A 25,136-nucleotide genomic window follows, 5' to 3' on the forward strand; every position below is an offset into this window, starting at 1 on the left:
CTTTGTTCGAACAACAAATCCGACTTGAAAGAATCTTTTGATCGTCAAACAAACGTGTACACACAGCCGATCGGACAGCGAGGAAAAATGGAAAAACCCGATAAGAAAGAGAAGGAAATCGCATTCATATTAATGAAACAAATATGCATATAAGCCCGACGCGACGCATGCGCGTTAATTTTTGTTTGAACGGTATTCAGAGGCTCGAGACTATTCATTATTTCCGTTTGTTATCGCCAAAAAACGCGGCGTGAGGTTGAAATCATTTTAATTTCGGCCGCGGGTGATTCTGTTCGTTCCGTGTAAACGCGTAATTAGCTATCGATCGGCGTCGATGAAAAGAGAGAGGATGGAGAAGGGAGAAGTAAAAAAAAAAAAAAGAGGGAGAGAAAGAGAGAGATAAAACAACCGATAGCCGGTGCGGTAGCCATCGTGGTTTTCTATCGAATAATATCCAAAAACGGTGCACGCGTGTGTTTACAGTTTTCCTAAATTAATGCTCGCCACGAAAGCATCGCAAGTCCTGCCAATTAACTACACTCGCGTACGAAGCTGCACGCACCTCCTCCCATTCCCATTAATCGCAAAAGAAAATGCACGATTTTCTAATTAATCCCTGCACCACGAATTGCTTTTTTCTCCCCTTTCGTCGTATTTTTGAAAATGGGACGATCGTCAAACCGAGTTTCTAGATCGTGGATAGAACAGAATAATTTTAATATATAATTATTCTGACAATTGACTAAAGAAAAACTACGAAACATTCTTGAAACGATTCTTTCGAAAACGTTAATTCTAAATCTGTAAAAAAACTATCTATTAATCTATAAACAATTTTTATTTCTTCTAAAAAAAAATAAGGGATCCTCATACTTAAAATCAAGGAATCATTCCCGAATATCAAATATTTGTAAAGATATTATTTTTATTTCTCAAATCTATAAAAAGAAGCGATATTACAAACGAAAATTAACAAAGAAACATCGTCCTCTTATTTATAATCAAGAAACATCGTTATATATGAACCTTAACGAGAAGCGGGGTTCTCATACTTAAGATCAGGGAATCTCACCATGTATATACGACATTTAACAAGAAACGGGGTCCTCACACTTAAGATCAGGGAATCGTCCTCACCATATATATACGAAATTTAACGAGAAACGGGGTTCTCACACTTAAGATCAGGGAATCGTCCTCACCAAATATATATATATACGAAACTTAAGGAGAAACGGGGTCTTCACACTTAAAATCACGGAAAACGTCCTCGAACGATTCTCTCTTTCGAGATACGGCCGAAACGAAGGGATAAAGAGCGGTGGTCTGGCGCTGGATCGATTTAACCGGAGTCGATTACGATTCAACGGCACGTCCTGGCACGCGGGGCCCTCCCACGCGTTCCGTCCAACCCGAATCCGATTCGCGCTCGGCCGCGGGCGCATCTGACGATCCGCGCTGGTGATCGTGGGTGCAGGTGCAGAGACCGGCGGAAAGAAGATCGAGAACGATCGAAAGCGAGCGGAACATGGCCTCTCCCTACCGATCCACCGATCCATGAAGAGCCATGGACGCGAGAAGCGTTGTAAATCTCCGTCATGCCCCATAAATCCCACCCCCGATATTGCTGTCCTCGGTTACGGTGCGCCTGCACATACGCGCGCCGATCCTTTTGTTACCACTGTAGTTGGAATCCTGTGGAGGAGGAAAGGGGACGGGAATAAAGAGGAAATGGTTAGGAACAGGACGAGGCGGTGGAGGCAGATAAACAGCCTCTCGATCCCTTGATGGACACGCTCTGGAAATTTACTTACCGTCTTCCAGGATCGATCGAGAGTTTTATTGAGTTTTTTTGGAGGGGGAAGAATGCAGAAGAAATATTGCGATATTTTCTATTCCAGTTCGATTTTTTCAGAGATTATCTTTCGATTCTTAATTTCTAATTTTTGTAATTTTTTATCGAGGATAGGAGATTGGGTAAATATGTTGTTATATTGAATTTTTCATTGAAATAATTCGCAATACTTGGAAATTCGGTGTTCCTGTTTTAAGTGGATATTACTTAGAATCGAAAGCGTTAATGATGAAAGATTGGATGTAGGTGTAACAATGATACGGACATATATAATTTTGTCATTTTGCCTGGAATAAGTGTCTATTGTGAATTAACGAATATAATATTCTATTATTAAATTTGTTATCGTTTTGCAAAGTGTAATAAGTGTAATAAGAATCTACTTTAAATTAAATATTGTTTTAATTATTACGAAAATTTAACGAATCGTAAGTTTCGAAATGAAATTTCGATTATAATTATAATTAAAATTTAATTTGAAGTTAAATTCTTATTTTTTAGAGAAAGAAGGAACGATTCTTGAAAGACAAAGAACAAAATATTTTCAGACAGAGTTTGTACTAAATTAGCTATGCTATGATCTCGTTTGCCACTTCCTGTCCAAATTGTTTTGAACTCTCCAAGCTTCATCTCGAGTTCATCCCATTATTCCATTTTATTAAATTTCCTGTTGTTTCGTTTCATATTGCTTTACCGCTTATTTTAGAAACAGAAATCTCGGATTTCATTAAAAGAACCATATATCTGTCAAAATTATAATATCGTGTCTCTAGAGAAATTTCATTCTATTCACAAATTTCCAATTTAATTTACGAAAATATTCATTACTTGCATATTTCAAATATGTAACGAAAACACATAATCCTGTACACATAACATCTCAAATTTCCATTTCAAAAAAGAAATCCATTAAACTCATCCAAATCATATCCAAAAAAAAAAATCTCTTCTGTTACAGAAGAAACGAATCGAATCCCGAAGAAACAACGACGAATCAATTCCACAATATATTACATCTCATTTAGATTTAAACTCTATTACGAAAAAAAAAAACTCAATTCCATAAATATCCGAGAAAAATCATTTTCTTTCGAACGAATCTCAAAGTAAAGGAAAAAAAAAAAAACGAAACAACGAGGAGTTAATTTCGAAAAAATTAGGAGCAAAATTGTTCTTAGAGAAGTTTTAAGCAAGTTGGATATCCGGGCTGGCGAAAAACCGTTCCTTCCTGCGGTTTAACGCGTCCGTCCGTTCCATGAATCCTTGGAACTCCCGCGGGAGATCCGGCTTTTGAGCGGTTTGGGCGGACCGTGTGCAGGAAAGTAATTATCTCGTGATTATTCGAGCGGACGTCGCCGCATTCTGGCTTGGTTGGCGGGCATCGGCAGTTCATTTATCATGACGTAGATTTTAACGAGAGGGAATTGTCGGGCACGGCCGAGAAACAACGAAATTAAACGAATCGAACGATACTCCTTGAAAATCTTGCATATGTCCCACCACTGTTCAACAGAGTACGAACAATCTTGCTTATCTTTGACAGGATGTAATTTACTCTGGAAATTACAGATAAACGAATATGCATTCATTTGCTTTTAATCTGTTTTTAACCATACATGTATATCATTTTCTTTCTTTCTTTCTTTTTTTTGATAATATCCTTTTGACTACGTTAGTATTGGCGTGGTGCAAAAACATGCACAATGAAGAAATTTGTATTTATGGTACGCTTCTGCATCTTGAAGAAAAATTCTGAAAAGATTTTGCTGGACTGGTATATTAACGGTACTTTATTATTTAATAGTTTTATTTTAAATTAATTATTGATAGTAATTTAATCAAGATGTTTAAATTCGATGCTAGCGGGTAAGGTTTCTTAAATATCTGTACGTGGAAAAGATATAAAATATTATATTTTAAACCGAAGGTATTGATTTTAGAACCTGTATCGATTAAATATTTTTATTCCCCTTCGCGAACACTGGTAAATTAAATTCTTAAAGTTTTAAACTCGTGTTGTTTTTAAACACCGTGTAATAAGCGCGTGTACGTTCATTAAAAACTACTGAAATGAAATCTTTTTAATGTAATACTATAAAAATGAAAAAAATAATTCATCAATTTTTGTAAAAGAAAAATAAAAATAAGCGGATACAATATAATAAATTGCAGAAATAGAAAGGTATGAAATTTAAGAATGAACAATCAGAAACTCGGGAAAATAGCATTCATGCGTGTTCTAATAAGATTACGTAACTTTATACTTAGCATTTAGTAATAGGAAATAAAATATATATTAGAAAAAAAAAAAATATATTTCTTAAATGAAATGAAATTACAGAAACGAATCTACTGAAAGTATATATTAGAAAAGGGATATAAATCAATACGATTTTATTTTAAAATAAAATTTCTTGAATCGCGAAGATAAAAAAATACCATAAATAAATAAAATAAATAAAATCACATAAAGCTGACATTAAATGAAAGATGTAAGCATCGATATAAATAATATTGAGAATTAATCTTTGACATCACGTTCGAATCGTCTCCGTTTAAGACCTTTCAGAAATAAAAAGAATACAATTATAAGAGGAATGGTCCGCCAAGAGATAAAGATCTTCTGCCATAGATATCGAGGAACGAATCATCCTCTTTTAATATCTACGTTTGATGATCATCGACCACACATAAAGACGGATTACAAACGAGTAGCCAAAGGCATCGATCAAATCACTGGCTCTCCATCGAAAGTAATATATCTATTGAAAAATGTTCATTTCTATAGAAATAAAAATATATTTTAAAATTTTTCTTTTTCGATTCGTATTCCCTCGTTTCTAAAACTATTTATATCGAGATTTGACGTTCTCGTGATCGCCACGATGTTATATTACTGTTGGAGCTTTTGGATGTTAATCTAATGTTATTTTGGAATGAAAATTTTAATCTTTCGCTGCTCTCAGTATCATCGGAGCTCGCTTCATCAGAGATCAAAATGAGATAATAACTCTATTTGGAATAATTCTATTTCCTCGATTGGCGATCGATACTTGGCGAACTAATTTTAACCGAATCTAATATTTAATAGCAAAATTTAAAATAACATAATTTGCAGTTTCTCGCAACGATAAATATTCGAAAATACACAATAATATCGAGTATTTCGAAATAAAAATTAAAAAAGATGATAACGTGCGTGGAATAGTAACTTTTTGCGACTAATTAAAGCAAATATATCTAATATAATATATCTGAGAATACTAGCGCCACTTTATAGCATCTCAGAGACATAAGTCTTAATACTTGCCACGTGTAATTCGTTTAATAGAAAATACGTTTCGATATAAATGCAGGAAAATATCGTCGCCGGTTAAAAAACGAAGATGTAATTCCTTTTGGGGCAAAGTTTAAATTATAATCGTTAATTAGAAACATTTCGTCGAAGCGAGAGAAATTACCGAAAATTTCTGCTCGCGTAATATCGGCTCGGGCCAAGCACTCGTTTTAAAACCACGGCCCGCTAATTAAGCAATTTAACGAAATCATTTCATAACGGTGTATAAATTTTCATAATGATACCTCCGGCCTCCACGCGAATAAATACACAGCCGTCGAAACAATTTACGCGCCTCGAAAATGCCGTTACAGAAATTTGTTCGTTCACCGTGGAAGATGTTTAATTGAATTTATTAAAACGGCAGCCGGCGAACCGGAAATAAATATTCGTTTGTTCTGAAGGTTTGCCGCGATCGTGTTCCTCTCCCTCTCTCCTCTCCATCCACTCTCCCCCTCGTTGTAACCAGTTTCATTTGAAAAATTTCCCCCTCCTCTCTTCCCTCCCCCATCGTTTTTCAATTTTAATAATTCACGATCGACCATATTCTATGGATTTAATTGCTGTTCCGCTGCGTTTTACTTCTCCCCCCCCCCCTCTCTCTCTTTTTATTTTTTAATTTTTATTTTCCTCTTCGAATATATATTTGAACCAGGATGGATTAAATCGTAACGAATGGATTTAATTAAACGATTAATTTTTAACCTTTATAACCGAATGACGATATTTTTTTTTCTTGAAATATATTATTTTCGTTCGTTCAAATTGTGATTTGAAAATTTGTTTTTTTTTTTTTTTTTTAGAAAGCTTCCTTCTTTGATGATTTATTAAAATTGTTTCTTTGGAGAAATATTTGATCCTTGTATACACTTGTATTGCTTATATTGAGATTACATTGCAAGATGCCGGTTATTACGTTATAAAAAGGAGAAGGGGGAAGATTAATATTCAAGTATCCGTTTAAAAAATCGATACCGAGACACTTTATCGTAATTTTCTTTAAACATGGATAAAGATGAATATATGGAAAAATTAAGCGGCTCCTCGTTATCGTAAATATATTTATGACATTTTTTTTTTCAAGCAGAATTATATATTTTAAATATTTTTTTTTTTTATTTCCTTAGCAATCTTGCCTTATATTATCATGCTTGCGTTTTTTAAAATTCATATGAAGCTTATTTATTATGCAAGAGATGAAAGAAAATATTTATTAACCATTCGAGAAACTATTAAAGCCCGTTTTACTTATTTCCCTGTAAAGGAAAAAGGACGCAATTCAACAAAATTCCAAAAAAAAGGAATCTTAAAAATCTTTTCAACGTTCCCGAATATATTTTTTTCTCCTCCATTGTAATATCTCCTTTATTCATCTCACAAATTCTAATTCGTAATTTACATTCGACGATAGCCATTTTTCTATCGAGCCTTTGTTTCACGGGAAGTTACGAGGGCGTCAACGATACGATTTATCGTAACATTATCGTGAGAGCAACAGCAAAAAAAAAACAATAAAATAAAATAAATAAATAAAAAAGAAAAAAGAAAAAACGAAAAGAAAAGAAGAAAAAATAACGAAGCGAAAGCAGAAGAGAGAAAAAACAATAACGAAATGGACAAACGGTGCGCGACAGATAGCATCCTCTCCGGGAAATACGACGCGTCGACTGACGAAACGCTTAGCCGTGTCGTCGTTGTCGCAAAACTCGTGGAGTCGACGAACCACGACGAGCCGTGAAAAGAACACCAGACGTCAAAACATTTGCACAGTTTAAATCGGAGTCGATTAAATGCGGCTCGAGTCGAAAACAACGAAACCGAAAAAAAATAATAATATTTACCTCGTTCCATCCTCGACATCCCTTCGTGTCGTATTTAACGTTGAATCGTCGTCTAATGAGTTATGCTTGACTTTTTCTTCTATTTTTTTTTCTACTTATTTATAAATTATCCTGTCCTTATTTATAAATGTTCAAAAAAAAAAAAAAAAAAGAAAGAAAAGAATGACAAATAGAAACAGGTGAGGAATTTTTTTCTATTCGTCTATCAGTTTTTTTATCGTAGCGTAAGCTTTACGACACTTTGCGCAAACAGAATTTAGAGTGTGATATATCGGATTACGCGCTATTTACGTTAAAAGCGACGAAATTGTCAAAATGCATTTTTTCTCTTTTCTTTTCTTTTCTTTTCTTTTTATAGAAAATTCCATGCCGAGGGGAAATAAGAGAACAGGAAACGGTATTTTTGTGTTTCGCTTATCTTTCCAGTGATCATTTTTGCAAGATCGAAGGTGAAATATTGTGCCATACTTTTAGTATTAAGGAATAAAGTTGAACTTTGCCTGAAATATTTTTCGAGATATTCGATTCGATTGATTTACACTTTTCGTAAATCTTTTCAATGCAAATTAATATAATCCATTGCTGCAATTATAGAAAAGGAACAATAATTGAATTCGTCTTTTAAATCCTAAAAAAACAAAAGCAACATATTTCACCAAATCTCTCTTTTTTTTTTTTATTATCTCTAAACAAACTTTCAATATCCCATCCATTAATCTATTTCTTTTTACGTAAAGTTTTTAATGTCGATAAACGATTACTTTCGTAATTATTCATAAAAGACTCGCGATTTCGATGCAAAAATACGATTGTATTCAAATTGTGTTTTCGCAGATTTCCGTACATTTAAATTTTTCATAAACCATCCGCAAACATCCGCAATCCAATCATAACTCATCGCTCTGAAAAAAAAAAAAAAAGAAAAACAACACAGTCAAAAACAAAACTCAAAAAAAAAAAAAAAAAGACACCTCTTTTACAAATCAACAATCACTTTCTTCCTGATTGTACAACGATTTGGTGAACACGGTGTGCACAGTACAGATCTACGTGACACCTATCGACCTGTGTGTATGACACACGTCACGTAGTTTTATACGTGCTTTTTTTTTCCCCCCCCCCCGTTCCGTTTTTCCGTCCCTCTTTCCCTCTCTTTCTCCCCTCCCCCTCCCATATTTTTTCCCTTTTTTCTTTCTTCCTTTTTTTTTTTTTTTTTTTTCCAAATGAACGCGACAGGTAGTTGAATTTTATAGGCGATTTTATCGCGGCGATCTGCGGAGAGTTAAACGAAACGTAGCGAGTTATTTTCGCGGTATTTCACCGGGATGGAGCAGTCGTCTGTTTTATGGCGAATCGATATATAACCATATTGCGCGATTATACAAGTTTATTGAGACGAAGAGGGATAGTCGGTTATAAATTCCGCCTCGCTTTCGTCCGCTTTATCGATTATTCGGAGATGACCCTACGCTGCATCCGCCTGCATGTGGCTAAAATACTTTTATTCCGCGTTTAATCGGGATTAAAATTGGTTTTTAAGTTAACCAGAGAGAAGCGTGGAGGACGATCCCGTGCTCGAGCCGGCGCTCAGACGTGGAAATTTGATTGATTTCAATTTTTTGAGAAATTTTCGATCATTTTAGAATAACGAATGAATCAATCGGTGTTTAATTTTGCTGTGGAAATGAAATAATTCGATGTTAATCGTTACGGAATATTAGTCGTCTGGAAAATATTCTGGTGTAATAAAAATATAAATAATTATTGGAAAGATTTTTAAAAATCCAGTTAATCTAATCTGTTTGTACGAAGATCTAAATTGATTATAAAAAAATATATAATCTAAATCTTTTAAATAAATTGCCGATGAAATCGTAAAATTTCAAAGAATAACGAAATTAACGCTTGACATTTCTTTGTTCTTAATTAATTTTAAATTCACGAAATTCTTGATGCAAAAGAGAACTAAAGTTTCAAATTTTATTTTTCTTGAAGATTGTAGTTAATTTCATGTGTACTAACGTTCCATAATCGATAGAGACATGTCGCACACAGTTCAGAAATCCATTCCTCGCTCAGGAACCACAGCCATTCCGCTAATTAATGTTTATGATTTCCATTAGCGCGACACGAGTTGCACCTTTGACTTCACCTGCGAAGGAAAACGTACTTTCTCACAAGTGTCGCTCGTTTCGTATCGTTCATATCTAAAAAACGGAATAAAAAAGAATTTCCGCTTGAAGAAATATGAAATAAGAAACCTTTAATGTTGATTGAGAAAAAATACAAATGATCTTCTTCAAAAAAGAAAGAAAAAGAAAGATTATTGAAGAAGATTCAAAAATTAAGATTTTACATTAAGAGTTAAAATTATAAAATTAAAAGTCAAGGATTTTATTATTAATCGAATCTTTTCAATTTTGCAACGACTTAACAAAAACACACAAACAAATACACATATAAAAAGATTGAGTTTAAACATCAGTTTATACATATCGAATGAAATAATGAAATTTTAATATTTTTTTTTTTTTTTTAACATCAACTTGCAACTTACGACGAGAAATGAGATGTGTAATAAATATTGGTGGTATTTCTTAATCGATCGACAATTTTCTAAAGAGGCGGTGGAATTTTTTTGAAACCGGAAGATCATCGACCTGTTGAAACGATTTCGAATACGTGCACGCGACGACGGCGGACGCGACTTGATTTGCTTGTGCTGGCAATTACGTCAATTGCGGTATAGGGTGCTGTAAAATCGTTTGGGGTCCATGGAGATACTCCACGGTTACACGCTCGTTTGTTTCATACGAATAAACGAAACGATTTTTGCGATTTGTATCAACCTCGTTTGTTGCTTCGACGACACGTTGCTAAAACAAGAATGGAAATATCGTTAAAATAAAAAAGAAAGTTTTTAATCAATGCGAGTTGCGATGTCTAATAATGAATTAAAATTTTTGAAGAAAAATAATTAAGTTAACTCGAAAGTAATTCTAAAAGAATATTTCTTCCGATAATTTTTTTCCAATTTTTCGACGAATAAAAAATTCTATTCTTGTAGATTGTTTCGTTAACAGAAAGATTCCATTGACGACGAAAAATATTTCCTTTTTTGATAAATATGAAAAAAATCAAGCATCAAATTCTTATAGATCTTATAGATTCTGTAGAGAGAAATCTTTCCAATAAAAACTTTTCATCGAACTCTCTCTCTGTCCCCCTCTCTCTCTTTTAAAAGATATCTTCATCAACAATTCAATAATCAAATAAAAAGATATTCACCTTCTCCAATAGAAATTCTTCCAATCCCCTCCCTCCAAAATATATCCTATCAGCAATCTTATCAATTTTCCAACGAATAAAAAAAAATATTCCTCACCATCGAAAATCCTGTTCCCATAAATTCTCCTCTCCCTGTCCACTTTTCATTTTCCAAGAAAAAGAAAGAAACAATCGACTCGATGTCATTATAAAAATTAAAAAGAAAAAAAAAACACATCGATCCAATTCAACTACACTCTTTCCACTCGCACTCCTCGCTTCAACACTCTTCTCAACCCACCCATATATCCTCACCATCACCACGATGATCCGACACAACGTATCACCACTTATGGCCGTTTAGCGAGACCTTCGCCTCGTCGCCATGTAGAGAGACGAAAAAGGAAGAGGAAAAGGAGAAAGAGGAGGAGGAGGAGGGAAAAAAGGCGGGGGAAAAAAATAACAAGCTATAGAATAGAAGAAAAAAAAATAAAAGTAAGGGAAAAAAGGATCGAGAGAGAGGAGGGGAAGGAAGAACGAGAATCCAACGATATCTCGAACGGCGACGGTATACGCCGCGACGATAGTTATGAATCGGCGCACAATGCGAGCGGGTTATCGGGTACGCGAAATTATCGCTTCGGGGACGCGAACAAATTGGCCGGCCGATATTTATAAATTACACTTCGCGCTGGCCCGGCCTTTTGTATTTTCAGACGGCCGCGTTTGCTCGACGATTTTGTTATTTATTAACGGCGATGGCGCCGTAAATCGTCGAGTTTATCGCGCCCCCATAAATTTCGCCCCTTATTACGATCGATCGGAGGCTTTTAAGTACGCGAGGAATGCGAACGGGTTTTAACATAGGTGGTCGCCGTTTTCGCCCGTTCCCGACCTTTTCATTTTCACCTGTCCTCCACGCTGTTGGCCTTTCCTTTCTCTCTCTCTCTCTCTCTCTTTCTCTTTTCGTTTTGAATTGAGATTGAGTCCAAAATAAAATAGATTGTTAATTCTATTTGTGCCACGGTTAAACAACGTTGATTGATTGAAAAAAAAAATATTTGTATAATAATGGCTTGATGATACCACGATAACTTTCACGATTTAGATTAATAATAGACGTTTCGTAGTGCAAAAATATCTGAACTTTCATTTATTCGTATTTCACCCCAAAAGTCATACAATGAAAACGACATGAGAATAGGATAATAATAATAATAGCCAGTGGACAATGGTGGTCACTGGTATAGATATTATTACGAAATGAGATGTTTAAAGGATGTAATTTATTCTACTTACTACTAAGTATCGTGATATACACGTATCCACCTCTGGCACCCCTAAAATTATGTTAAGTCGTTGCTACGCACTCGGGAATAACGAATAACTAATTCTTTCGTTTTTGAAATTCTTCCAAAAAATCCAAACAAATTCCAAAAATAAATACCTTCAAGAACGGAAAGTCGACAAGAGTTTCCCCCGCGAATCCTTCGATCATCGGTAAATCTTCCGTCGAATTTAAAAAATTAAAAAATAAAAAGAAATTCCATCCAACGTTCTCCTTCACACTCCATCGACGTCCGTTCAATCTCGCCGACGTAATAGTCAACTGCATACCCCTTTCGCGCGCCTTATGTGCAAGCATCCTGAGTTTCTGGACACCTTGTGCACGCGAGGCTCGGGCCACATGTCTAACGAAGTTCAATGACCAAAGTTACTACTACACGCCGTTGCGTAGCGGCGTCATGAAGCACAATGCAGCGCAATTTTCGCCGAATGTGCAATTGCGCCAGGTGCACACGGTCGCAGAAAGCATCCTGGAACGTGGCGATTTGGCCGCAGGAGAGGAAATTCATTACGCGGCGGAAAGGGGTGGGAAGCGACGCCTCGAGTTCCGAGTTCGATAAACGAAAAAAGAGAATGGTTAGGCACTTGCATAAATAAACTCGTATGATTTTTGTGACGAAGATTCATCGATGCATATGTGTTGCATATACTGGGAAAATTTTTATATCGAGTCGGTTGTATATTTTATTACGTAAAATCGAACGACGTGTGTTAATCTTATATATAAAAAATCGTGTATGGATATTTTGCGAAAATCGTACGCGATAAAGTGATAATTGTTATTATTTACTTTTGCATCGAATATCGCATTTTGTAAAAATCAACTGATGAAACTCACTTATGGAAAATAAATTCGCGCGAACTGAAAATTTGGCTTTACGGAATAAATATATGGAAGGAACGTGGAGCGTTCATTGATTTATCAAAGTTTCAAATAATATTGGAAGCTTTTTTTATAATATAACACTATTAAAAGTACGAATAAATCGAAAATTTATCTGACCTAGAAGATATTAAAAATATTCGTATTTGCTATTCACTCTATCTGTACAAATGTACATTGAATTTTTATAATATATAATTTTTATAAAAAATATAGCTAGTTTTTTATTTTTATCCAAAAAAAAAATTATCTAAAATTTCTACAAATAACCGGTTTATCTTTGTTTTTTTAATTCTTCGAAACGAACAGTCACGTAGATCGAAGAACCGTTTTTCAATAATGCTGGTTCAACGACGTAAAAACTTATGCACGATAAAGTGCATAAAACTTTAATCCTGTTTCCGAGCTAACAAGTAGATCGTTTCGTACAAATGCGACGAAATACGTTTTGTTTCTTTTATCACGATGAAATTCATTTGAGAGATAGTCTCGAACTAGTTTCTTTTTTTATATCCATGCCACGACAATTTTCAGAGAAAAGATCGTCGAATTAATTGTCAGTCAGTAAAATTTTCTCCTTATAATTTTCCGCGTACTCTTATCACGTTTCGTGAAAAATTTAAGAATAATCAATAGCCCCATTTCTTATTTCATTGCTATTACAGTTATCAGTTAAGTAGAAATTGATAGAAATGAATATCAATTATAACGAAATTAAGATAAACGTTGACCCATCAATTCTGCGATGAATAATAAATAAGCTATGATTTGCGAAGATCGGTCAGAGTAAATAGGAGAAAAAGAGGCTATTGAAAATTAATTATTAATCCTATTTGAGCACGCGAGCGTATAAACAGTGATAAATATCTAAATATTCAGGTAATACAAATAAATGAATAATTTAATACTTTGACGATAAACCCTTAATTATTCCCTTACGTTACGTCAAAATTTCTTTTTCTAATCATATCGATCGTAAATCATCTCTTACCGAGGAATGATATAAATTAAATATATACAAGGAAACTTATCATCGAAAGATAATCGTATTACAACACTGAAAAAAAAAAGAAGAATTTTTGTAAAAACATCAGAACAGTAGAAAAAAAGAATAACAATTCTTATAAAAATATTTACAAAAATTATCCGAAATAAAGATTATTTGTACATTGTATTATACGATAATTCAGCGAAAATAATTCGCTGAATTAAAACGCTATGAGATAAGAAATTTTTTAAATCTTTCAAAAATGTTAATTTCTTCATCAACTCGGGGCAATCGATATTAATTCAATTTTTTTTTTCCTTGGTCGAGTTAATGGAGCGCGGCCGGAAATCGGGGGTGGAAATCGCGCAAAGGAAAATGGCGATCCAGGGTGTTTCGCGTATTTGGGGTGAGAATAGTGGCCCGTGTGTAGGAGCACTTGGGCCGAGGGATGGATATTTTTTTCGCTCGTCCAATCGGCACGCCATGGGAGAAAGATGGCGTTCGGCTATAATTTATGCACCCCACCTTCACGTGCGTGATTTTTGCTGGGGCCGTACGCGTACGCGTCGCATGGAAAAACGGGCAGATGCTGTGTGCCATCGAAACTTTTCGAAATGCCGAACCGTTTCGAATGTCACATCGAATTGAAATTAAAAAAAAAAAAAAAAAACAAAGAAAAAAGAGAGAGAGAGAGAGAAGAGAGAAGAAAGAAAATAAATAGAAAGGAGAGATGAAAATAGAATGGATGGGTCACGTGTGGAAATGTGGAGAAAAAAATGTCGGAAAAAAAGGGGTTTCAAATAAAGGTTCGATTGAAAGGATTTCATCGGTTGAAAAACATTTATTTGTGATTTTAATTAAATTTTTAAAGAAACAGTGAGACTGATTTAAAAAAAAAAGTACATTAAATTTAATGAGAGTTTGAAAATAAAATTTATATCATTTCATCGTGATAAAATTGTTTTTAATGTAAGGAAGAAAATTTACATATAATGATTCCTTTTAAATAAATTAAATCTAACGATACAAATATTGTGATCGTGAAATTTCAAAATGAATTTCATTAGATAAATTATATTCCTCGCTCTTTGCTTGTTTAATAAAAATACAAGTGACCTATCGGATGATTCAGAACCACTTTGGATAACGAAAACATATCAATATATTACGATAGAGGAAAAAGTGGTTTGAATTGGGTTAGTACTCGAGTTTATCAATTCTTCAGCGTATCCAAGCCTAACGAAAAATTGTCAAGATGTCTAGGTCATCCGCAATCTCTCCGCAAATAATACTCTTATCTCGCTTTTGAAAACTGCTTCAATTTCGATCTTCAAAAAAAAAAAAAAATTATCTACAAAAATTATTTAAAAAATCCATCATCATCAAATGCATTTTCATTTAAATTATATGAAATAAAACTTTAAATAAATTTATTATTACCACGAATATCGTTAACGTGACATAATTGTATAATAAATGAAAAATGATTTGAAACTTACAAAAATTTTGATTATCGACACGAATGCACACGTCACGCGTATATTTCCACATCCAACTACCAATAATAAAATCGAACAAAATCGAGAACACGTTAGAAATTCCAACGTCCCTCAAAATAAACTTACATCACATAAGATAAACTTTCAATAGGTGACTCCGATCGAACAAGAAGAAGAATCGTACAAGCGGCGAGGGGGAGGGGGAAAAAAAACTCCCGGAACCTCCTTCCCGCGCCCCTCAAATGCAAATATCCATCTGGAGCCCATTGGCGACAATTTGTCGAGGAAACCGTACGTGTCTCTCCGTGAAAAATATCATTGCGACCGACGCATGCTAATTCAACGACCAGGGACCAGAATCCTCTCTCTTTCTCTCTCTCTCTCTCTCACTCTCTGCGAGATGTCTTATCTCTCGATGAGGGTTGTAACGCTGTTAACCAGCGTTAAGAGAAAGGAAAAACGAAAAAAAAAAGGAAGGAAGGAAAGGAGAGAGAAAGAGAGAAGGAAGAAAGAAGTAAGAGCGAACGTAGGCACGTGAGGGTGAGCCAGAGACAGGGATGCCTAATAATCACCCTTGTACCGTGCCCCATTCGCTGCTTCCTCCAAGACAGTTGGGCTCTCTATTTAATCTCGAAGTGACAAATGGCCGTGGCACTGATTCGCTGAGTCAAACATAATCCTGTCACCGCATGCAAACATCGATCCGGGATCCAATATCGGTTCGAGACGTTCCTCCACCCTTCCCTGTTGATTGTATTGTATACGTGTAAAACGAGCGGAACCAATTTAAAAAGCTGTGATGAAAAGATTTCTTTATTTTATTTTATTTATTTATTCATTTTTTTTTTTTTTTAATATCTATATACGTATATTTTTTTTTTACTGGTCGATTTTTCAACCGATCGATGAAGGAGATTTTTTGTTGCTACAGTGACTGCGGATACTCGAAATCGAATGAGATAGAGCCTCTATCTGACGTTCGTCAATATTGATCGACCCGAGCAGTGATAAATGTATACGCCGGCCACTTGGGGGGATGGATAGATCGATGCTGTTATCGTTAATCGGAGAAAAATATCGGCTTATCGACTGAGCGCGAATCGTCAATACGTTTATCTGCTGGCCGCCTCTTCGCGCGGAAATATTGATTTCGCGGCAATTTATTCGGTCTCTTCTCCTGCGATTTTTTTTTCTTTGACTTTTTTTTTTCTGAAAAGAAACGGTTGAAAATTCCTTTTTCCCTTTTTTTCAGTAGGATGGGATTTTGAATCTCTTTCACAGCTTCTAAATTCTTAAATCTTTTTAATCTAAATCGATGCGATCTTCTGATTTTTATTTTTGATTAATTTTTTTTTTCTTTTAATTCTCTTAAATTAACATGACTATAGATATAGATCTTGGTTCGGATAGATTCGATTTTTACGTTTTGAATTGTTGATCATGAATAATTTCAAGGATTGGAAAGGAAAAAAATCAAATCGATTTCAAAATTTAAAAAATTGTACGGCATATCGATCTGCATTCTCAGCCTCTTCTTAGAAATCTGTCTCGTAAATATTTACATCTCGTATTATTTACTTCTTCAATAACCACACACGCAGCTCCAAAATATTTTCGTTTTAAATTTCTTCTCATAAAAACAGTTCCTTCCACGGATTAGAAATATCTGGTGCAACCATGTATTTTTATTATACTTTTCAAAATATTTATGTAGTCCATTTTCATACACCATTCAAAATATTTTCAGTTAAATCGATAGCTAGCTGGTGTTTCAAAAAAAAAAAAAAAAGAAAGAAAAAATAGTTCCAATTTTTTTTATCCACAATGCACATCCATAATACACACATCTATTCTTATACGATCAATTCCCGAATAAATGACCGAGAATCACTGACTATAAATATATATATGAATACATTTTGCAAGACGATAATTTAAACAATTTCAAATTCGTTTTTTTATTCCTACGTTAAATAAATCGGTTAATGGAACGATCGGCTCGATGCGCAAAATGGCTTCGATTTCGTGGTGCTTGCGTAAAAGTGGAGGGTCATATGGTGCACAGTCAGGTGACGCGACGAATCGATAATTAGTCACTAATTATTAATCGTAACGGTTTCGTCTTTGAATTTCTCACACCTTCGAAGCGTATCGAACGACTCGACGAAAATAATTCGAGTCTACTTTCGGATCATATTCATATTCATCCTTGTGCTCCGATCAATCCAATCGTATATTCCTCGGTTATTCGTTTTCGACGAAGAAGAAAGAAAAAAAAATCGCGTTTACTATTATTTGAAAAATTGGGAAATAAAAAAGAAAAAAAGGTTCGTTATCCTCTGGTTGGAACGAAACTCGGATTCGCATATGCGGTTGCTAACCGAGAAACTTTAGCATTACTATTTTTAGACATACATATTCCACCGATACCGATTCCAATTTTTTTTCCTTCTCTTTTCTTCAAATCGTATTTGCACGAGTGTCTCGTAGAGTTTTTAATGCAAACCTCTTTAAAGATACACGTTTTCAAAACAATATTTTAGATTATTCGATTAGCACGAAGAAACGAGTTCTTTAGATTATCGAACTCGTGTATTGTATTAAGACTTTCAAAAAAATCAATGTCACTTCGATCTCTCTAAATTCTGTCAATTTCTTTCTGTTAATTTTATTGATACGTCACGAGTTAGTTTTATTTTTTGACTCTAACCGATCATTTAAAAATAACAAATCAAAGAATATCGAGTTGCAGATGAGATGGTCGAATTCTTATTATATTTCTCAATTTTTCACATTTATTTACCGATCTCGAATGTTACATATTATATTAAACATATATCAATCCAATCATTTTACTCAATTATATTCAAGTATTAAATTCACATCGTTTCAACGTGAATCTTCAATCAACTATCCATCACCTTTTTTACTACACTCCAATTCTCATTAAGAGCAGAATAAAAAAAAGAAATAATAAAATTCAACGAACATCTATTCTTCAGAACTCCGTTCCAAAAGTTCTTCTTAGGAGGATTAATTGGAAGGAAATCGGAATGAGCCGACACGATCTCCAATCAACCGATCCATGAGCCGATTGTTCGCGGGAAAAGGCGAGGTTTTTCGAATTCGAACGTGACTTACTTCGACAAAATCAGCATCCTGCAGTTGGTCGTCTGGCCGAGCGATCGCTGATAAATCCCCAGTTCTTATCGGTGCCTTCTCTGGCTGCGTCCGCTGGTACTTTTCCATCATCGATCCCCAACGAGCATCGCCTCGTCTCGATCACTCCCCACACCGTGTATAGTTACATTTATACGTATTATATATATATACGTATATATATGTACATATATATATATACACACAAAATTCGACGATCTTTCGGCAAGTCCAAGAGCACGGTATGAAGTTCCTACTTTCTGAACACTACGTAGGAACTCTATACCTCGCTGCTGGATCTCTACCATATATGAGTACGTGCATGCATCGTACCGATTCGAAGGATTCGTACTTTTCTCCCCTGTCGATACCCCTTACATCGATTCCCCCGTGTTCCTCCACTTCTTCGACGCACTGCGGATCTCTTCTCTTCACTTCGATTCACACATTTTTTCCCTTCTCTTCTTCCTTGAACACACTTGAACACACTTTTTCGGATCACACTCTTTTCTTCTTCTTCTTCTTCTTTTTTTTTTCACTTCAAAGAAATTCGATCGTGCTCCCATTATCACAGTGAACCGTCGCGAACCACTTTCGTCAACACTTGTTCTTTTTACATTAATAATTATTTTCCCTCGCACTTCTTTCTTTGTACAATATAATAAATAATAATCGGCTTTTATTAACACTTTTTTTTACCAAACTAAAAAAAAGAATAGAGTTCTTTTCCATCTTCGACGATATCTATCTACACGATACCGTTCTCAATCGAAGACCGATAATAATCGATTTTTTTTCTTCTACTCGATCGGGAGGAAGATCGTTCGACACGTGTCCCACGAATCGCGAACCTGGGATAACGTAGATAACAGTTTTCAATGACGAACTGGAAAAACGAATTCGATTGATCGTGATGGAGGGTTTTGAGGAATCTGGAATCTAAAAATGGAGAAAAAAAGAGAGAGAGAGATGGAATGTCGTGGAATAGGAGGGAATCGAAGAGTGGAAACCGAAATCATCGAAACCTGCTCGCCACGAAGGCCCGCGAAGCACTGAAGAGTCTCGAGGGGCACCGGATAGAAACACACACGGCGAAGACACACACGGCCCTCTGATTTCCCCTCCTTCTTCCGAGTCCACCGGCGACACTGACGCCCCTGGCGGTGAAGAATGACACGATGTCCGAGAGGAAGAAGACGAAGAAGACGTCGAGGAAAGGGAGACGGGACAGGAAGGAGAGACGGCGTGGATCGGCGGTGATCGGGATCGAGCGTGATCGAGATCGTGCTGCTACCTATAGTAGTGGGAAAAACGCACGTCTTTTTTTCACTCTTTTCCATTTTTATTTTTCACTTCGAGCGAATATCGTAGCGTGCTCGTTGGAAAGAGTATTGGAAGTTTTATAATCGAACGTTATTGGTGCATAAGTAGATTCTTTTTCTTTGATATGGCTTCTATGGTTTTTGTAATAACAATGATTGATTCAAATTTCGCGAAATTTGATGGATATTTTTTATCTGTTTTTGATACATTAAATTAATGAAAGCATACATTAAGTTTTTTCTTTTTTTGAAAGTTTAGTTTAGGTTCGGAAAATCGGTATTAAAATTGGGAAATTGATAGAGGAAAAGATATTTTTTTAAATTATTTAAATTCTACTCACGATAAGTATTCGCTTTTCACAATGGAAGAACTTCGTTTCGAAGAATCGCCGAAATTTGTTCTTCGTTATTTTTCTTTCAAAAAATAAAAAGAATCACAGTCATTTCATTTCCATTTTACATTCTATATCACTGACTTAATCGGTCATAACCACTTCGAGAAAACAAGCGAAACGATAAAATATAAAACTTGAAAAAAAAAAAAAAAAAGGAACGCGTTCTTAAATGCCACAGTAACAATACACGTGTCGCTCACTTAATCCTTTAATGACCATTTCAAGGAAACAAGAAACAATATAACGCTTAATGTACGAGGCTCGAGAAAAATTAAAATTAAAAAAAAAAAAAAAAATAGAAAAAAAAGAAAAGAAACGAAGAAATGCACGGATTTCCTCAAAAATCGAACTAATAACACGGTTATATATCACCGTGACGGGATAAATCGCGTGGCGCACCTTCGATGAACCCGAGGAAGAGAAGGCGGTGCACAATAGACGATCCGGCGTTCAAAGGAAAATCGAGTCAATTGAGCGATTCGATTACCGGACGATTAATAGTACAGGCCGTCGGTTGCCTCGCACTTAAATGCATTAGCCCGATCAACGTGATCACCAGTGAATCAGTCGAATGATATCACTGTTGTTGGACGATTAAAATTTACATAAAATCGTTTCGTTTATCGCCGTCACGTCGCACGTGTCTTTTCTTTGTCTTTTTTTTTTTTCGCTTTGCATTAAAAATGATAAGAGTAGAGTGAAAAATAAAAGATCGAAAATAGAGGATATCGATATCTTTTCGATAAAATTATTGTTACTCGATCAAACTTTGCATTGCTATTTTATAATGACATTTTTCATAAATATGTAACGAGTGAATTATCGACGATAATTTTTGTCCATTGACATGCATACTGTTCTAATGCTGTTTCTTGGAAAATTATTTTAAGGCTGGAAATTTTAATTTCTTTTGAAACAAACAAGTTTCCCCTCTCCTTATTTTGGAGAATTGTAGATAGATGAAGGAATTATTCATTTTCTTTTTTTTTTTATTGTTTTCTCGAGTGAGACCAATAGGAGAATCGACGGTGTTCGGTTAATTATTCAAAGCAGTTGGCGGCAATGGACTCCCGCTGAACCAATCAAGTCAAACAGAATGCAGATTGACTGCATTCCTTCTAGCGAGGAAAGATTAACGCTTTCTCCGTTTTCCTTGCCCTCGACAAGGATATTACCGAAAATATGTGGAACAAGTTTCTATTTTATATCTTGAAACTGTTCAGTAAAAAAAGCATTAACTATTCCATCAGCTATAAAATTATTGTTACTTCAAATTTAAGAATCCAATAATGATGTATTATTTTTGAATTTCTTTGAAACTGTATCTCAAAATAACCTCAAACCACAAAAGGATCAAAATGTTTTCTCGTTCGAAAAATTATCTCTCCTCCGAAACAACACCAATCTCGTGAGATATTCACGATCAAATTCGTCTTCGTCTCACCCTCCCCTCCAAAATGCACTGGCCTAACAAACACGTCAAACAGATGTCTAACAGTCGCGCTTGCATAACGAAGGAGCACGCATGCACGCATCTGAAAACGGAGGAACCACGAAACAGCTTCGGCCATGTGTGGAATCGGTTTTAACTCGAAGCTGTTACACGTGCTCCCGAAAGTGCTGCACGTCCCTCTTCCGCAGTTCTCCGTGGGAACTTTTTCTCCTTCCTTCCTTCAAGAAAACTCGACTCGCATCCCCTCCTCCCCTCGCGAATCGCTTCCAAGTCAGAATCGACTCGATGACGAAAGCGGAGAGATCATCGAGCGCCATCTATCTAGTCTCTCTTAACTACCTACCAGTAAGATAAAGAAGTCGAGGATCCTTAAAAAAAAAAAAAAAAGTAGTCGTAAAATTGAATAACGTGGGTCGGGTGCTCGAGAAGAAACTGTTAGAAAAACTGTTCGTCTCTATTGTCGTTCAGATAACGTTAACGGGATGTTACATCAATAATGTTAGTTTAAAAGGTCATTCAATGGGAATAACAAGCCTGTTGGGCAACCGCGAGGAATTCAAAATCGTGATTGGAACGTGTTCTTTCTCTCTGCCTTATACGGATTCACGCCTACGCGAGGGGACTAGAGAGAGGTCCTAGCGAGAAATTTTGTAACCAACCCTGCTGTATCCGAATTAAAAATTATGCATTCTTAAGTGGGCCGAGGAATCTTTGAAGCAACCCAAACTAATCGATCTCGTTAAAATTTTCTATCCAAGTATTTCTATCCCGATTTCGATCATTTACATCTACAGTTTTGGCTTAATCTAACTTAATTTATTCTTTTAAATTTAACACGAGGGGTAATCTTTTCGAATTCGAATTATAAATTTCTTTTATGAAATAACGCGAGAAAAGAAATATACGAGGAGACATTTTTAAGTTACGATAAAAATTTGATTGGAATACATCGAATGAATCTTGTATGGAGTTTTACAGAAGAAGTAGTGGGTCCAAGAGAAATCGACACACAGTTCGTGCCTCCCGATAGAGACGAGGATAATCTAGTCATCCCAGTGGGCGTTCCTCTTTTTCCCTCGAGCGGGCAAGAAAATCTCCAAGGATAAACACACGAGGCCCTGTGTGGAAGGATAATTAACCTGAACGAAGGAACGGTTTAACGAGTCCCACGATTCAGCCGGGAGAATCACGACACACACCGAGGATCGGGCAAAAAGCGGGCCGATTCGTTCGTTTGGTCGCACGTTTTTGCCTTTGTTTCCAACTCGGTTGGAAAATCGAGAACGAGAGGAGTGGGGGTCGAAAGGCGTCGGTGATATCTCGCGAGGATCACACCTGTTCTCCTGTATCGAGCGTTAGATACGTTATGATAGGGAGATGTTTAACGGCCGTTCGCGTAATAGGCGTCTGAATTATACGAAGTGGATGGCCGCTTCCGGGTCACGCCACCGGACCCCCAGATTTACGAGTTAATTCTATTTTACGCGCCAAGTTTCCGACAGACACGCGCAGGTGCCCGAGAAAATGAACAACCTATTGTTTGGGATGGAATTTTGACGATTCGTGTGCTCGAACACGTTGTTTCGTTTCACACTTGATAAAGAATGGATGGACTCTCCCCTCCTCTTTGTTTCGGTTATTTTTTTCTTTCTCGTTTCATTGCTCATTGAAAGACGAAATCTTTAGAAGAAAGTGATAAAAGTACGAACATTCGTGTAATAATGTAAGGTATATAAATGTTAAACATTTGGAAAATCTTGATGTGTTTAATTATTCTTTATCTCAAAGAATTTCTAAGAAAACAAATTGGTAAAAATATATCGTGAAACGAAGACTCGAATAAAGATATTACACGAAACGCGTAAATTAAATATATATATATTATATTGTTCCTCTCACTTGAAGATCCAACTCGCACAACCAAGAATCATCGTGAGAGAGAAAAAAAAAGAAAAAAAAGAAAAGAAAAAAAGAAGAAAAAAATCATTAAATTCTATTAACCAGTCATCACCCTCTTTCTCTTTCCATCTCATCCAACTTTTTCTTTACTAAAAAAAAAGCACTAAAACAGGGAAAACATCGTTCGAAAGACAAGTAACGAAGATCAAAAATGAAATAAGGAAGAGGAAGAAGATATTTATTTCAACGAGAAAAATTTTTATCATTACTGGATCCTATATTCTAAATATTCTAAAACTGGATACTGGACACGGCAACTAATTATTCCTCCGCATTAATTATCTCCCACCCGGGGATCCAACTCGTAACCACGGAGAGGAGAAGCAACAAACTTAAAAAAAAAGAAAAAAGAAAAAAACCAACTTAACTTATAATCGTTAAATTCCATCGACCAATCATCATTCTCTTCCTACTTCTATCAACCGTCCCGCATCTAAAACGAGAAAACGCGAGAAACGTCATCGAAGGGGGCAGTGTAAGTGTAATAATAATAAAAAAAGAAAACGAAAAAGAAGAAGAAGAAGAAGCAGAAGAAGAAGAAGATGATGATGATGAAGAAGAACAGGAAGAATAAGAAGGAGGCGGTTGGGACCGGCAGAGGAAGGCTTGGTGGTGGGGAGGGGACAGGGAAACGGAGACCCCTCCGGAGAGATCAAGGTTGCAAAGTAACTCTGATGACGCAATCGCCTGCAGCTGCATCCGGCGACATCTAATTGCTCTCGCCTTGTCATGCCAGCGGCATTATGTATCGCGACCGGCCGATCTCTCCCTCTCTTGCGGACGAGAGAGGGCCCTCTTCGCCGTTTCTCCTCTTCTGCTTGAAACCAAACTTTTCGATCGAATGGAACGGAACTGTGATGCACGTTTGAGAATCGCGTTTTATCGCGATAATATCACGAATAAGATCAAGCGGTAAGATGTCCAATTTGAGCTGTTATTGAATTTTAAAAACGATAAAGATACTTTGAGAAAAAATAACGCGATTTTGATTTATTATTTTGATATGTTGTAATCTGCAGTTTGCAAATTCCTATTCAAGAATTAATTTTTGGCTTCTTTGAGAGAGAATATGTAAACTCTGTTTCGAAATAGATATTAAGAAAAACCATATACTTGAAATATCGAATCAACTGTACAATTTCTTCGTCTCGAAGGAAAATGATTAATTAGAAATCTTTTAAAAAATATATCGTCTAACAAATTTAAAATTCTCCACATGTCTATCAACTACCATATTTATCTACATGAAAAAAAAAAAAGAAACAATTCAATTACTTATTATAATTTACCACTTCACTTTTTCAAATATCTTTCAAATTTCAATACCAAAACGGATCTAAACCGATTTCAAAATTTCTCCGTCTCGAAGGGAACATCCCCTCCCTCCTTAATATCGATCAGAGTCACGGTTAATTAGAATCCAATTTACCGATCCAATTACGCACAGGTATCGTGTATTGGTATCTCTCTCGTGATATTTCCGCGCGGCGCAGCGAATGAAAAGGAGCGAACGAAGGGGGAAGAATAGGAGATATCGGGTCCGCTCACGGCTACTTGAACTCGCCTCTCTCTGCCCGCCGGCCAATAATGTTTTCCCCCGTCTTTTTATCGCAATATCGATCCGAGATCCGACACACGGCCCCGTAACACGCTACAATTTAGAAGATGACTCGGCAAGTAAACACGGGTACTCGCGAATCATTCTCGCATCCCCGCGCCCCGGCGTATAGGGGGAGGGGGAGGGGGGAGGGGGCTCGTTTGCGGGTGAACGAGAGATCGGACACGAAGATTCGATCCGATCGGGCGGGGATCCGGCCTCCGGACGGAGGAG

General features: G+C 36.0%; 1 protein-coding gene and 1 long non-coding RNA gene across 4 annotated transcripts in view; one reads left to right on the forward strand and one right to left on the reverse strand.

Moving 5' to 3' along the window:
• LOC107999229 (UPF0489 protein C5orf22 homolog) overlaps positions 1-25,136 on the forward strand; it is a 761,052-nt gene that overhangs the window by 521,647 nt on the left and 214,269 nt on the right. The window lies entirely within an intron of this gene.
• Positions 1-25,136, reverse strand: part of LOC114577723 (uncharacterized) — an 84,823-nt gene that overhangs the window by 12,808 nt on the left and 46,879 nt on the right. For 2 of the 3 annotated variants that reach the window (XR_003698006.2, XR_009830547.1), the window contains one exon: positions 1-25,136. This exon is cut by the window's right edge and continues 23,568 nt beyond it. This is a non-coding gene — a long non-coding RNA (uncharacterized LOC114577723). The other variant, XR_009830548.1, reaches the window with a different exon arrangement.

Source organism: Apis cerana, linkage group LG7 (genome assembly GCF_029169275.1).
Source record: "Apis cerana isolate GH-2021 linkage group LG7, AcerK_1.0, whole genome shotgun sequence".
Lineage (NCBI taxonomy): Eukaryota > Metazoa > Arthropoda > Insecta > Hymenoptera > Apidae > Apis > Apis cerana.